Consider the following 13,615-nt stretch of genomic DNA (forward strand, 5'->3'; position numbering starts at 1 on the left):
GAGGTGCCTGGCAGTGGTATTCTGACACAGTGACTTTTACTTATATGTGTGGGTATGAACTGGGTTCCATATAACTTTCCCAAGACATCACTCCATCCAAACGGCAAGGCAAGACAAGGTCATCCTGCCTTCCCCACCAAAGTCTCCTTGTCCTGCCTCTATGAGTGTTCGGTCGGGGAAGCAAAACAACCCCAGTTCTTGGAATCAAACCCAGGTCTCCTGTCTAGCAGTGCGCAGAGCTAAGGACAGGGATACCCCCTGCAGCCCTTGCAGTCCCTGCAGGCCCAGGCAGTGAAAGACTAAAGCAGTAAGTTGAACCCAAGTCTCTGGTAGAAGAAGGTATTAGCTGCTCGGCCAATCTGAAATCAATTTGCTTCTGGCTCAGGACCTGATTCTTATTTAAAAGTGTGTCCTTCTCTGTTTGGAGTAGAGCTGATTCTAAAGGGAAGACACAGACAAACTAGACTAAACATCAAATGTTAAACAGCAACTGCTAATGTGACAGCGATAAAAATACAACAGCTACTCTGCTTCTGCCGCAACTGGAAGGCAGATTGTGGACCCACAACTGGATTTACTTCTAAGAAACTCCAGGCTGGGATGACCACCCGCTCAGGGTCAAATTAAAGAGAAACAGAGTCAAAAATTTGGAGCATCTGCTCATGAATACATCAAACAGCTGGAAAGAAGTCCACTTTCCTACTCTCCTCTGCAGGGAGTGCAGGCTTCTGTCTTCCGCCTCTGTTCTTAGCTGATGAAGGAGGAGATGGCAACTTTTTGGCAAACAGATCCCCTAGAAGTTGGAAAAGAGAAGCAAGTGGGTTGAAATATGGCCACCCAGATCAGAGAGCCTACCAAGGAACAAGAAACCAAAAGGCAGCATACCTCCATTTCTGCCCATTGCATTTCTAGTCTGGGGCATGAAAGGGGCATCATGCATACACCTACTAATGCCACCATGGCTAGTGTTCTCTTGTGGAACAACAGCTACCTGTGAAAAATCCCAGGTGAGAACGTGTTCTCTCATGAACACACCAAGTATATGGATTACTTATTTATTGAGGTCAAGATTATTCCTTGCCTGGTCACACAGGCTCCAGGTGAATGCTAGTTCTCCCAGGCAGATGGGTGGTGAGTGTGTGCAAAGGGGCAGCTGAGCCAGGGCAGGGGGAGAAGAAATCTGCAGTTGGTTAAGAGCTGTAGCAGATTAGTTTTCCTTCCTGGGACAATCGGGAAACCAGTGAGAGAGTTGTGACTATCTGCAGCACAATACTGTCCCTAACCTGCTCCTGGGGAAGAGAGATGGGGGTGACCAACATGACCTTGGGCGAGATGTGAAGTCTCAGTCGTGCTCTTATTCATTCATTTATTTACTTGACCAGTTTTGCCAGAAGTAGGGATGTTTCCCATGCTACACTGCTGGGATTCAGGAGAACTGGGATAAGAAACAATTCCCTGGAACTCCTTAAGGATCCAAGATAAATAGGTGTGATAGGAAACAGTAGAGGCATGAGAGACAGTGAACTTTGGTACACCCTGACTGTATCCCAAGTGAAATTCCCCATCATGCTGTCTGCAGGGACTTAAATGCATGGCATGGGCAGCGCCCTGGGTCCTTCTTTCTGTCTCACAGGCTCCTCCCTCTTCCTTGAGCCACTTCTTTATCTCGTTTTGAGCATACCTTCCACTTGACTTAACACTAACATACGCACAGTTGACATTTCAGTAATGCCTGACAAATTAGCTGGGTCCAATTGAGAGATTAGCAGCTGGCTCAAGTCTCTTCCCTGTACCCCCCTCAGTTTAGCTGATCCTGTTTATTACAAAGTCAGGGCTTCCTACTCAAGAAAAGGGCTAGGGCTTCCTCCTGGATTATCCAGCCATCAGCCCAGATATCTCGTTGCTATTACAGAACATTTCCTCACCCTGCACTCGGGCCATGTCATAACGAATCACTCTGAAGTTTGGTTCCCTACTGTTTTTTTAAAGAGCTTTTTAGTATTGACAGGCAATGTCTCTCTGCAGCCAAATGCTCTCTCACTCAGCAATGGAGAGTCCAGCAAGCCCTAGCCGATTCTTCTGGCACTTGTTTTATGGCAGAATCAGTTGGTTTAGCTTCCTTTTGGGTCCACTTGATGTGGCCAGCACAGATGTGCACACAGAGGTGTTTTCTATAGCCAGAATGCAGATATAATTCTTGTTGGGATTTTGGTGGCTGTGGCTCTTGTTGGTGTGAGGTTGTTGCGTTTTTTGGCTCCTCCTTGTCTTTATGTTACTCTTGTTTGCTCTTTTGATGGCTGTTTGGAGATCTTAGGCTGTGGTGTTCTGTGTGAGGGCTTCCTGCCTAACAGATCAACCAAGTGACTGGATTCAGAGTAGCAGCTGTGTTAGTCTGTATCCGCAAAAAGAAAAGGAGTACTTGTGGCACCTTAGAGACTAACAAATTTATTTGAGCATAAGCACAAATGACTGGAGTAGCCAATGAGCAGAAAATAGCCTCAGCATGCATCAGGACAAAGGGGTGGGTGGCAGGCAAGGCTTCTTGCATGAGTAAAGATTCCCATGCCTCTCTTTGCAACAGAAATTTATAAGTGTAGGAGGAGTGCTTCTAGATACTGTAAAAGAGTGACCCTCTGAAACTCCACAGGATTGACTGTGATTCAGGCTCCAACAGATCTCCAGTTATACTGTGCGTTTATAGCTTGTAAACAAAGAGTGGAGGGTGGATGGACTACATATTTGTTCAGGTGATTGTATGAGAAAATCTTTAACAATTCAAAATGCTGGTTGAGTTTGCACTGTCCCAGCACTGTCGACTTCTGAATAGAGAAGCCTAAAAACTTCCTGGGGGCTCCTTTATCCAACATGCAACTTATTATGGGTTGTTTGTTCTGAGCTCATAGATTTCCCCCAGACTTCTTGGATTCCTGAGTTCTGGCCATTTGGTTTGCCTGTAACTGTATTGCTCCATTCTGTAAAGCATTCTGAAAAAAAGCATTTGTATGGAAGATGCCATAAATAACGGTGCTTTCTAGTATGCTGCAGTGCAGAGGGGCCATGCCTTGATTTCACAGAAAGATCAAATTATTGAGGCTGTAAGGGACTTCTACCAAGTTCATTTTATCCCCTGCATCATTATTCTTAAACCTTCCCTGTCTGATGTATGCCACATTTCTAGTTCTAGCTAGTTTGTGTGTCTAGTTTTGTCTTTGACTATTTCCAACAAACGTGATACAGCAACCTTCCCGGGGCAGCTTGTTCCATTATCTGAGCTCTGTTTGGAGTTATAAAGTTTGCTCTAATATTTAATCTTAATTTTTTGCCTAATGCAATTTAATGCCTTGATTTCTTGGTCTGTCCTTGGTGACTAATAAGCAGTGGTGATTCCTCTTTTCTTAAGACCCTCTCTACAGGGGACTGAGAACTAAGTTAGCTGAATTGATTTACAGCTCAATTACAACAATTTCAGCTTCTCCAGTTTAAACAGTCTAGATAGCCATGGATTTAAACTGTTGTAGCATTAGAGCTGGTTAAAAAAAAATTAACTTTGAAATTTTGAAATTCGGAAGAAAAAAAAAGGAAACATTTTCACAAAATTTTCCCATTCCTCAACTTACTGTTTTTTGGCTGGCACGATGGTTTTGAATTTCCTTGTGTTAGTTCATTTTTCTTTCTTATGTTCTCCATTTTATCTGTCTTTTTAATGTTTGCGTTGTTGCGTTAATGGATGCTCAGAACCTAAGCACCCCCAACAGTTGCTCTGATGCACTGTGGTTTCTTTCTGTGGGACATGTGAACCTGCAAACAGATGAGATTCAGTAGTTACTTTAGGAACATACCCAGAGAACCACAGAAATTACAAAGCCTGATGCAGGATTGCTCCATATCCATCTATCTTAGGTTCTTATATGGCCCCCATTACTGTAGAATCTGAACACCTTGCAGCCTCCCAGATGACAAATTGAGGCACAGAAAAACTAGGTAACTTGCCCAGGGCCATACAGGAAGTCTGTGGCAGGACAGGGACTTGAACCAAAGTCTTCTGAGTCTCAAGCTATCACCATTGTCTCTGGTCCTTCTGTACAGTATAGTCTTCAGTCTGGCTTAAATGATGTAAGTAATGGAGCTTCCCCTATTTCTCCTGGGAGATTATACCATCATCTATTAGATTTCACAGTTAGGGAATGTTTCCTGATATTCAGCCTAAATTTTCTTTTGCTTATTTTTATCCAGTTACTCCTGGTTATATCCCTCGGGCCATCCTAATCACTTTTCCTCGCCTTTCTTTACTCTGCTCAGATACTTGTGGACAATTATCATATCTATCCTTGGCTGGTGTTTGGCTAAGCTACACATATTTAGCTCTTTTAATCTTTTGCCATAAATCAATCCCTCCAGCTCTTTAATCATACATGTTGTTCTTTCATGGCTACATTGTTTTGTCTGTTGACTGCTGGCAAGACAACCCAAGTGGACCTAGCCAGTTCACAGAGTCCCCCATCTGCCGGCTGGGCTTGCTGCACAGAATTGAATCAGGATCATCATTGTCTATAGAGAGCATATGTACCAGGTGAGCTGGCACGAGCGATGCTCAGCTTGAATCAGTGAAAAGGTGCTTTGATACACAACACAGTCCTAGTGCAGTACTTCATCAGGCCTGCCCAATGAAATCCTTTCACCCATCTGAGAATCTGAGAATTCACAGTGTTTCTTGACTCCACTTCTGTGAATGCTCCTCAAATGCCACTAACCTACAGTCCTAGAACATGCAGCAGTGTCAAGGAATGAGGTCTCTCTCTCTCTCTCTCTCTCTCTCTCTCTCTCTCACACACACACACACACACACACACACACACACACACTAGGGTGGCCAGGTTGTCCGGTTTTCGACCGGAATGCTCAGTTGAAAAGGGACCCTGATGGCTCCATTCAACACCACTGACCAGTCCTTTAAAAGTCCAGTTGGCAGCGCAGCGGGGCTGAGGCAGGCTCCCTGCCTGCCTTGGCTCCCTGCAGCTCCCAGAAGCAGCAGCATGTCCCTCCTCCAGCTCCTAGGCATAGGGGCAGCCATGGGGCTCCACGCGCTGCCCCTGTCCAAAGCGCCAGTTCTGCAGCTCCCATTGGCTCCCAGCTCCCTCCTGTGCCCCAACCCCTCAGCCCCAGCCTGGAGCCCCCTCCCACACCCCAAACCCGTCAGTCCCAGACCCACTACAGAGCCCTCACCCCCAGCTGGAGCCCTCACCCCCTCCTGCACCCCAACGCCCTGAGCTCTCCTGGTAAAAATAAGCGAGTGAGTGAGGGTGGGGAGAGTGAGTGACAGAGGGAGTGGGTTTGGAGTGAGCAGGAGCGGAGCCTTGGAGAATGGGTGGGGCCTCGGAGGAGGGGTGGGGAAGGGGACGGGGTGAAGGTATTCAGTTTTGTGCAAGTAGAAAGTTGGCAACCCTAATACACACAAAGAGAAAGAACTGGCTAGATTGTCGGGCTCAACGGGTAGTGATCAATGGCTCCATGTCTAGTTGGCAGCCGGTATCAAGTGGAGTGCCCCAAGGGTCGGTCCTGGGGCCGGTTTTGTTCAATATCTTCATAAATGATCTGGAGGATGGTGTGGATTGCACTCTCAGCAAATTTGCGGATGATACTAAACTGGGAGGAGTGGTAGATACGCTGGAGGGGAGGGATAGGATACAGAAGGACCTAGACAAATTGGAGGATTGGGCCAAAAGAAATCTGATGAGGTTCAATAAGGATAAGTGCAGGGTCCTGCACTTAGGACGGAAGAACCCAATGCACAGCTACAGACTAGGGACCGAATGGCTAGGCAGCAGTTCTGCGGAAAAGGACCTAGGGGTGACAGTGGACGAGAAGCTGGATATGAGTCAGCAGTGTGCCCTTGTTGCCAAGAAGGCCAATGGCATTTTGGGATGTATAAGTAGGGGCATAGCGAGCAGATCGAGGGACGTGATCGTTCCCCTCTATTCGACATTGGTGAGGCCTCATCTGGAGTACTGTGTCCAGTTTTGGGCCCCACACTTCAAGAAGGATGTGGATAAATTGGAGAGAATCCAGCGAAGGGCAACAAAAATGATTAGGGGACTGGAACACATGAGTTATGAGGAGAGGCTGAGGGAGCTGGGATTGTTTAGCCTGCAGAAGAGAAGAATGAGGGGGGATTTGATAGCTGCTTTCAACTACCTGAAAGGGGGTTCCAAAGAGGATGGCTCTAGACTGTTCTCAATGGTAGCAGATGACAGAACGAGGAGTAATGGTCTCAAGTTGCAGTGGGGGAGGTTTAGATTGGATATTAGGAAAAACTTTTTCACTAAGAGGGTGGTGAAACACTGGAATGCGTTACCTAGGTAGGTGGTAGAATCTCCTTCCTTAGAGGTTTTTAAGGTCAGGCTTGACAAAGCCCTGGCTGGGATGATTTAACTGGGAATTGGTCCTGCTTCGAGCAGGGGGTTGGACTAGATGACCTTCTGGGGTCCCTTCCAACCCTGATATTCTATGATTCTATGAACTAGAGCTAGAAAACTAAGGCAGCAGGAAATAGGATTAGAATCTGGTTCACAGGTAGATGTGCTACTCCAGATATGAAGGAAAGAAGTGTCACAAAGTTGGGGGCGTGTATATGTACATGTGTGTGTATAAAGATTTCCACAGAACATGCTCAGAAGCAGTTATTTAAATTGTTTATAACTAGAACTGGGCAAATAATTCATAGTAATTTTTTCAATAAATATGTTCACTCTGTTCATGAATTGTCTGCCAACAGAGTGTGATTTTAATTAAATTCTGAATAATGAATATTTTTTCACAGAGTGATTCCAGCAAGTAATTCTTCACCAGAGCTCATGTCAAAGACGTTTACTTCAAATATTTGATAGTAAAAATTCAAGCTGTTTTGACTGGACAAATAGATCACGGGGCATGTTTCTATGTCCTGAATGGCTGGACGTATCAAAAGAGGATTGCAGTGCAAATATTTGTGCTTACCAATCTGAAATTTCTTTTCCACAGATATTCTGCAATATTTGCTTAAAATTCACTATTTCTGCTAAAATTCCTGACACAGTTGATAGAATATTCATGAAAACCAAAGCAAAATAATGGAGTTTAAATGAACTTGTTCTAAAATTCAAGTGACTATTCATGGACCATTAGTTTACAATATTTATCTAGCTCAGCTTGCAGCTTTTTATTTTTAAATGTTTAAATTTTTAAATGTTTCTCTATTGAAGCCCATGCTGTATACTAAAGCCTATGTCCTAACCATGATTCAAGTTACAAAATTTTTGTCTTAGCCCTGTTAAAAAAAGCCCTGAGTTTAAATTTTTTTTTCCACACTAGAAAAAGGATATTTTTTTCCACTGTCTGATAATTCATAAATGGTTGAAGGGAATTTGCTCCAAGTTTTCCCACAAACACTTGTCTTTAGGCAGAGCCCAAGCATGGGAAATTTTAGCCCAAAATATAAATGTGTCAGACATTTATGAGAGTGTGAAAACCAGGGGCTTATAATGAAAATTGGTGTGCAACTTTATAGAGGGCTTTACTGGCAACCACTACTGTCCTGCTGAGAGCTCTTGTGTCGTAATATCATATCCTAGGCCTCAACACCATCATGTTCTTGTGTGAGATTCCCCCTCAGAACTGTGAGGTTCTTGGTTTTTTTCAGGGTCCTTGACCAGAGCTTCCTCAGTATTGCTAATGGCAATAATAGACAGTATAATCGTCTGAGTGAATGGCAGATTCGCCACAATGTGATGTCTATAATAGCCCTCATCCTAGCTGAGCATTTTACTGATGCATAGCATGCTGGCCTAAGGCTATGAGATGTAGATCACTGATGAAAGGACTGTGAATATTGATAGGTACCAGGAGAAATGCATCCCATAGACAGACACCCTGTTGTTTTTCAGCAATAGGCATGTTTTACAAATCATCACAAACCAACTGTATGCTCCCTGGAGTAGGGGAGAAGAGTTAATTGTGAACACAAGCTAATCGTGCCCAAGCCTCCTTTCAGGGTACCCAGGGGAGGGCAGAAGTTATATCTTGATGAAAGGAGAGGCTTGCTCCTTAAGGGGCCAGAAAATATCTTCCACCATCACCCCCTCACTTCTCCTCTTTCCCTTCTAAGCCTGGAACCAGGGTGCTTCTTCTCCAGCTGTTCAGGAAACAGGAAACCCTCCCACCCCTTGCCCCCTATTGAATGAACACCAAGTGAACAGAGCCTCTGTCACCGCCAGGTTTTCCATCGTCTTTCCTTTCCAGGCGATGCACCTCTGCTGGACACAATGACACTGTGTGTGTGAAAGAGAGAGGTGGCTGTAAGCTCCTTGTCAGAGCATTTAGGATACTATTGATGGGTTTAGCGAGGAGTGGGAGTGGGTTTGTGAATACAGCTCCTCAGGGGAAATCCCTACAAACGTCTGACAGCAGATTTGCACTGTGAAAAATTCACATCTCCTGCTAAGAACTCAATTTTCGGAGGAGATAATTAAATGTGACCTGTGTAACAGAGCAATATTTTTCCAGGGTGTTTCTCTTTTTTAATTTGTTCTTCTATTTTGAGTTCCGTTGCGCATCTATGTTCCTGAATATTATATTTTTACAAGAATTCTCAAACTGCTCATAAATACTATACTTCCAGGTGAGAACAAGGTGGAAACCATGACGTCTGCTTCCATTCATTAACCTGACTTAAAGTGTCAGCAGTTCAATCCCAAAGTGCAACGTCAGTCTAGTTTTGAACTTTGGAGCCAGGGCGTTGCTGGGGAGCAGAGAGGCACACGACTGCCAGGCAGGGGAAAAAGCAGAGGTCATGAAATCCGGCTTTAAGATGGAAGGAGCTGCCTCCTGCTCTGATGCCAGTGAACACTTCTCCCCTGTGAAAGACATAGGGAAATCCCAGATCAAGGGATTTTTCTCCTGATCTAATACCAGTGCAGACTCAGTTAGTGAAGACAATCTGAGACAGCAACAGGGAAGTCCCAGACTGAGAGTAATCATCCCTCACCTGCCGCTATGGCAGACTCCGCTACACTGCTCATCTAAGATAGTCACAGGAACACCCAAGGAGGTGCACTGGCAGAACTGATGCAGGATCTAAAGTAGTAAGACTAGATGCTGGTCAAGACTGAGGAGCATCAGCAGAGCTGCGTGTAAGGAGCGGCATTGGGTAAGGCACTCTGACAGATAGCTCAGGACTGTGCAGCAGCTCACGACTGGAATAGCAATGTGACAGATGAGGCTTGGTGGGTTCCTAGCCTGGGAGTAGCAGGGGGTGTTCCAGGTCTGGAGCACACTAGCCGAGTTCTGTGTTTGTGTGGGGGTGGAAGAAAAGGTGGGGAAGGACTGAAATAACAGTGGGTGCTGCTGGCCAGGAGTGAGGTACATTGGTGGAGATGCATGAATTCCTTAGACTGGAATAGAAGTGGGTACTGCAAGTCTGGGTTGGAGTGCATTATCAAAGCTGTGTGGGAAACTTGCACAGTTCCTTCTCTTCACTATAGACTGACCACTAGCCCGTGCTCTCAGCCTCTCATGGACATCAGCACTCGATTCGCTCACAAATTCTTTAAATAAAACAAAATCTCTCAACTTTCTGTAAGGAAGGAGATTGTCACAGTATCATCCATTAGGCATTAATTTCCAAATCATTTTATGACATATTTTATTATAAGTTATTAAATAAGGTAGCTACAGTGGGCAACCATTTGATAAATGATACCATAATTTAACATGATCCTCCATAATGTTTATTGGGAATAAGATTTATTTTCTCAGTGAAACTTGAATTATGGCTCAGCATAAACAGAGAATTATTGAGAGGGTCCATTGGCCCAGGAACCTCAGATTGGCCAAATCTCTCACATTAGCAATTTTGCTTGATGGTCACTTCTAGCTAACCCAACTTGCACCCCTACGATGAAGGCTGGATCATGGGCTAATTGGGGGTAGGTGATGTTTATAGATAAAGATGCTGAGTGTATGTTTTATCCCACTTCTCCACCATTTATTTGCAGGGACTGTCTTATTATATGTTTGCACACTGCTTAGTACAATGCATGATACAAATGATAAATCCTATTACTACTAGGTACAGTGCATATGTGCTGGCCAGGGAGGGAATCTCTAGGTCCTGTTCCCTGTAGCCTCCTGCCTCAGCCACGTTTTCTGTGGTCTGGGCATAGTTGCCAAGGGACAACTTTCCTAAAAGCTGTGGCTCTTGGGGTCAGTGGGTGCCCAGCCAGTGGAGGGGTTTGTGTTTATTCCAGTGGGTTTTAGGACATATGTAACACTTTGTAAACATTAGTTACTTAACTGTCAACTCCCCACCCAGTGCGGTTGGATTATCCCTATTTCACTGTTGTGAAAACTGAGGCAGAGAGAGAGAGTAAGGCCACATTTTCAAGCTGGAGTATAAAAAGTGAGGCTCTTAAATCAGTATTGAGTCAGTTTAATAAAAGTGGCCCTGTTTTCAGATACTCCAAGCACCCAGGTAGTCAGCACCTGTGGGGTTAGATGACCAACTTTTGGCATTCAAGGTTGAAAATGTTGGTCTGTGTAACTTGACAAAGGCTGCAGAAAATATTGGTGTTAGAGTTGGGATGCTACAGACTCTTCTTGTGGCCAGAGCTCATGCTGGCTGCTCCACAGAGGAGCTGGCTCAGCCTGTTGAAGCAGCTGGTAGGGAGCTTGAAGCAACTCGAGTACCATTAGTTGGTTGGCACCTGCCCCCTACAACTGTGAACTGACCCCTGGAATACACAGCAAGCAAAGGAACTATGACAATGTTTGTTTGTTTTCCAGATTCCAAATCCTAGCAATGGGACTTGTGAGATTTAGAGGAAATCAGCATCAAATTTCCAGTCCCAGTGATTAGTTTGTATCAGTTACATTCCCAAGACTCTTCTCAAGCAATAGGGCTAGACATTCCCTTGTTATTTAAATGGAAATTGGGATTCTCATGTACATTTGCAGAAATAGGGAAGTCCTGCAGCAAAGGGCTTTCCAAGAACTGTAAGCCTGCTTTGGGAACAGTGCTGCTGTAATGTAATTGCACCCAGGACTTCACAAGCTTTATGGACAACTCTCTGGGGCATGCTGTAATTTAAACTTATTTTGGGGCAAAGAAGATTTAAAACTACTTCACAGCAGCTTCTGGTTTCTAGATTCTTTTGGGGTAGAAGCAGCTGTAAACCTGACCCATAGGGGATGCTATAATCTAGTCTCAGGCAAACAGTAAAACAATAAGAAATAACCTGTGGGCTTCCATGCCAGTTAAATGGCTGTTCCCCTGTGAGAAGTTAATGGTCCTCCTGGTGAATATCACTATTAGGCTGGGAACCTTGTCAGAGATCCTCATATTTCATTGATTATTTTTATGATTATTATTGTGGCTCTGGAAACGATCTTTTAATCTCGCTCCTTGGTAAGTGTATTTTGCCTTCTCTGTTCCGTGTGATCCTAGCACGCTCTCCCTCTTGTTTTTCCGGAAGGGAGCCACACTGAGACACAAGTTGCCTTGATTTTAATGAGGACCACTGGGCAGACTGATGACAGCAGCAGCCTATCCCGAGCTGCTGCCAGGGCAGAGATGGATGGGAAATGGGCTTGGGAGGGGTAAGTGGGCATCTCAGGGAATAGGCGTGGCTTCCTAACTGGAGTCTCAAAAGTGTGTGTGTTGGGGGCAGGGGAAAGCTGCAGGTACTTCTCCTGTGGGGGAGGGGTTAATGCAGATCCATACCACTCATTCAGCTCTTTCAGTGGTGAGATAGCAACGACTGTATTCACGCGAGGAGACACTGGATTTGAAGAGATGGCGCACTGGCGTGCAGTTTTTGATGGCAGAATTATTCTATAGCTAGCTTGGGTAGTGCAAGAAGCAAAGGAAACTGTTGGAGCAAAGCAGCTAAGAGTTACAGGCTCAATGCGGGAAGCCCCATTTCTTCTGGACCCAATCTGCAGTCACATAGGAGCCTTGAGTGATTTTCCAGCTGTCTGGAGTTTCTCATCTGAGTGCAAGTGAGGCAGGCGAGGTTTTCATGTGGACCTATGGGGCTTAGGTTAAGACAGAGGCACCACCAGACTTACGTCCACTAGTGACTTAGGGCAGGATTTTTGCTCAGGTCCCAAGAGCTGAAGGATCAACCACAGAATATGAGAGAGTGAAGCCAAGAAAGTTCCAATGAGCACATGCAAAATAATGCTGCTCAGGTGGTGAGAGACCAGGGACCACCTACTCTGCTTCCAGGGTGCAGGTGGAGGTTGGAGCAGCAGGAATATTGGCTGAATTCCTTCTGAGCCCTGGCTAAGGTCGTTTCCCAAATTCTGAGTTTGGGGGGACCCGTGTTCCCATTTCCCTCCATACATCTCTAAGTGCTTTGCTATTTGACATCTGTCTATGGAGACCTTTCAACATGATCCATGACCTTCTGTGAACAGAGGGAGGGTGCTAGTTTATTGGGTGGGGTGAGGAATGTGTGGTGTTTTATGACCATTCATGTGATAGGAGAGTTCCCCCACACCAGTGGCTACACAACTGCATGGAACACAATTAGAATGAGTGCTGGCTAGTTAGCATGTCTGTGTATGGACACACCCATGCATACATGCAATAATGCATTTTTCTGGATAGGATCGGAACTGCTCTCCTGAATGACATAGGCCCTATACGGCTGATAGTTAATGGAGGTTCTCCTTTAGCACAGGTGACAGGATGCTGTACGTGTGAAGCTGAGTTGATCCCCACTGCTACTTTGCTGTTCTGGGTGGTGAGGAACAGAGACACAACTATGAAGCTGAAAATGGCCATGGGTTTTATTAGAATATGACCGATCATGGGGTAGCAAAGGGAGAAGACTGCAAACTCTCCTTGGCCTTGCACAAAGATGGATATCTCCACTCCAACCTTGTAGGAAATTGTTGCTTCCTTCACTATCCAAAAGCATCTTCCATTAGCACATAAAAAAACTCATTAAACTCCAAATTGCTCAACAGCTCAGGGAAGGGGAGGAAGAACTGCAGCAGGAAGAAAAAGGCTTAAATATGGTGGGCTGATGTCATTCCTTTTATTTGAGAAGAGGAGAAACACAATCCAGTTCCCCCCCGCCCCAAACAGAATGGAAGGGAAAGTCCCCAGAGAGAGATTAAAAAATAAAATAAAATAAAATAAAGAAACCCACCATTTAAAAAAAAAGGAGTCCTGCTGTTGTGTATAAACTCCTTCCCTTTCCCCAACTCCCCAGCTCTGGCTGCGCTCACAGGGCCATAAAATAAGAGTGTGTGGCGTGCTCAATCGATTATTTCTCCTAATGCACTGTTTTTGGAGACAGGTAATTCATTTCAGACTCTCCATGTCTACATGCAAAAAAAAAAAAAATGCTCACGTCCCCTCCTTTACTTTTCCTTTCTTCCTTCATTTTTTTATGGCTGCTTTCTGCCACTCCGCCTCCCTTGAAAGTCCCTTCAGACACAAGCATTTCCTAGTGAAAGGTGCTCTCACTCCCACAATGAAACCCAAGGCAGGTAATGACTTTCTCACCCCATCCATATCACTGCCTCACCAGCTGCATCCCTTTATTTTAGAGAGAGAGAGAGGGAGAGGGGA

General features: G+C 45.0%; 1 long non-coding RNA gene across 1 annotated transcript in view; it reads right to left on the reverse strand.

Annotated features, from left to right (window-relative positions):
* Window positions 1–684: 684 nt before the first annotated feature.
* Window positions 685–13,615, reverse strand: part of LOC311526164 — a 79,178-nt gene continuing 66,247 nt past the window's right edge. Inside the window, exons 2-3 of the long non-coding RNA XR_014712960.1 lie at window positions 3,618–3,798; window positions 685–793 (exon numbers count right to left, since the gene is read on the reverse strand). This is a non-coding gene — a long non-coding RNA (uncharacterized lncRNA). The remainder of the gene's footprint in view (window positions 794–3,617; window positions 3,799–13,615) is intronic.

This window comes from Lepidochelys olivacea, assembly GCF_965140295.1.
Source record: "Lepidochelys olivacea isolate rLepOli2 genome assembly, chromosome: 9".
Taxonomy (NCBI): Eukaryota; Metazoa; Chordata; order Testudines; family Cheloniidae; genus Lepidochelys; species Lepidochelys olivacea.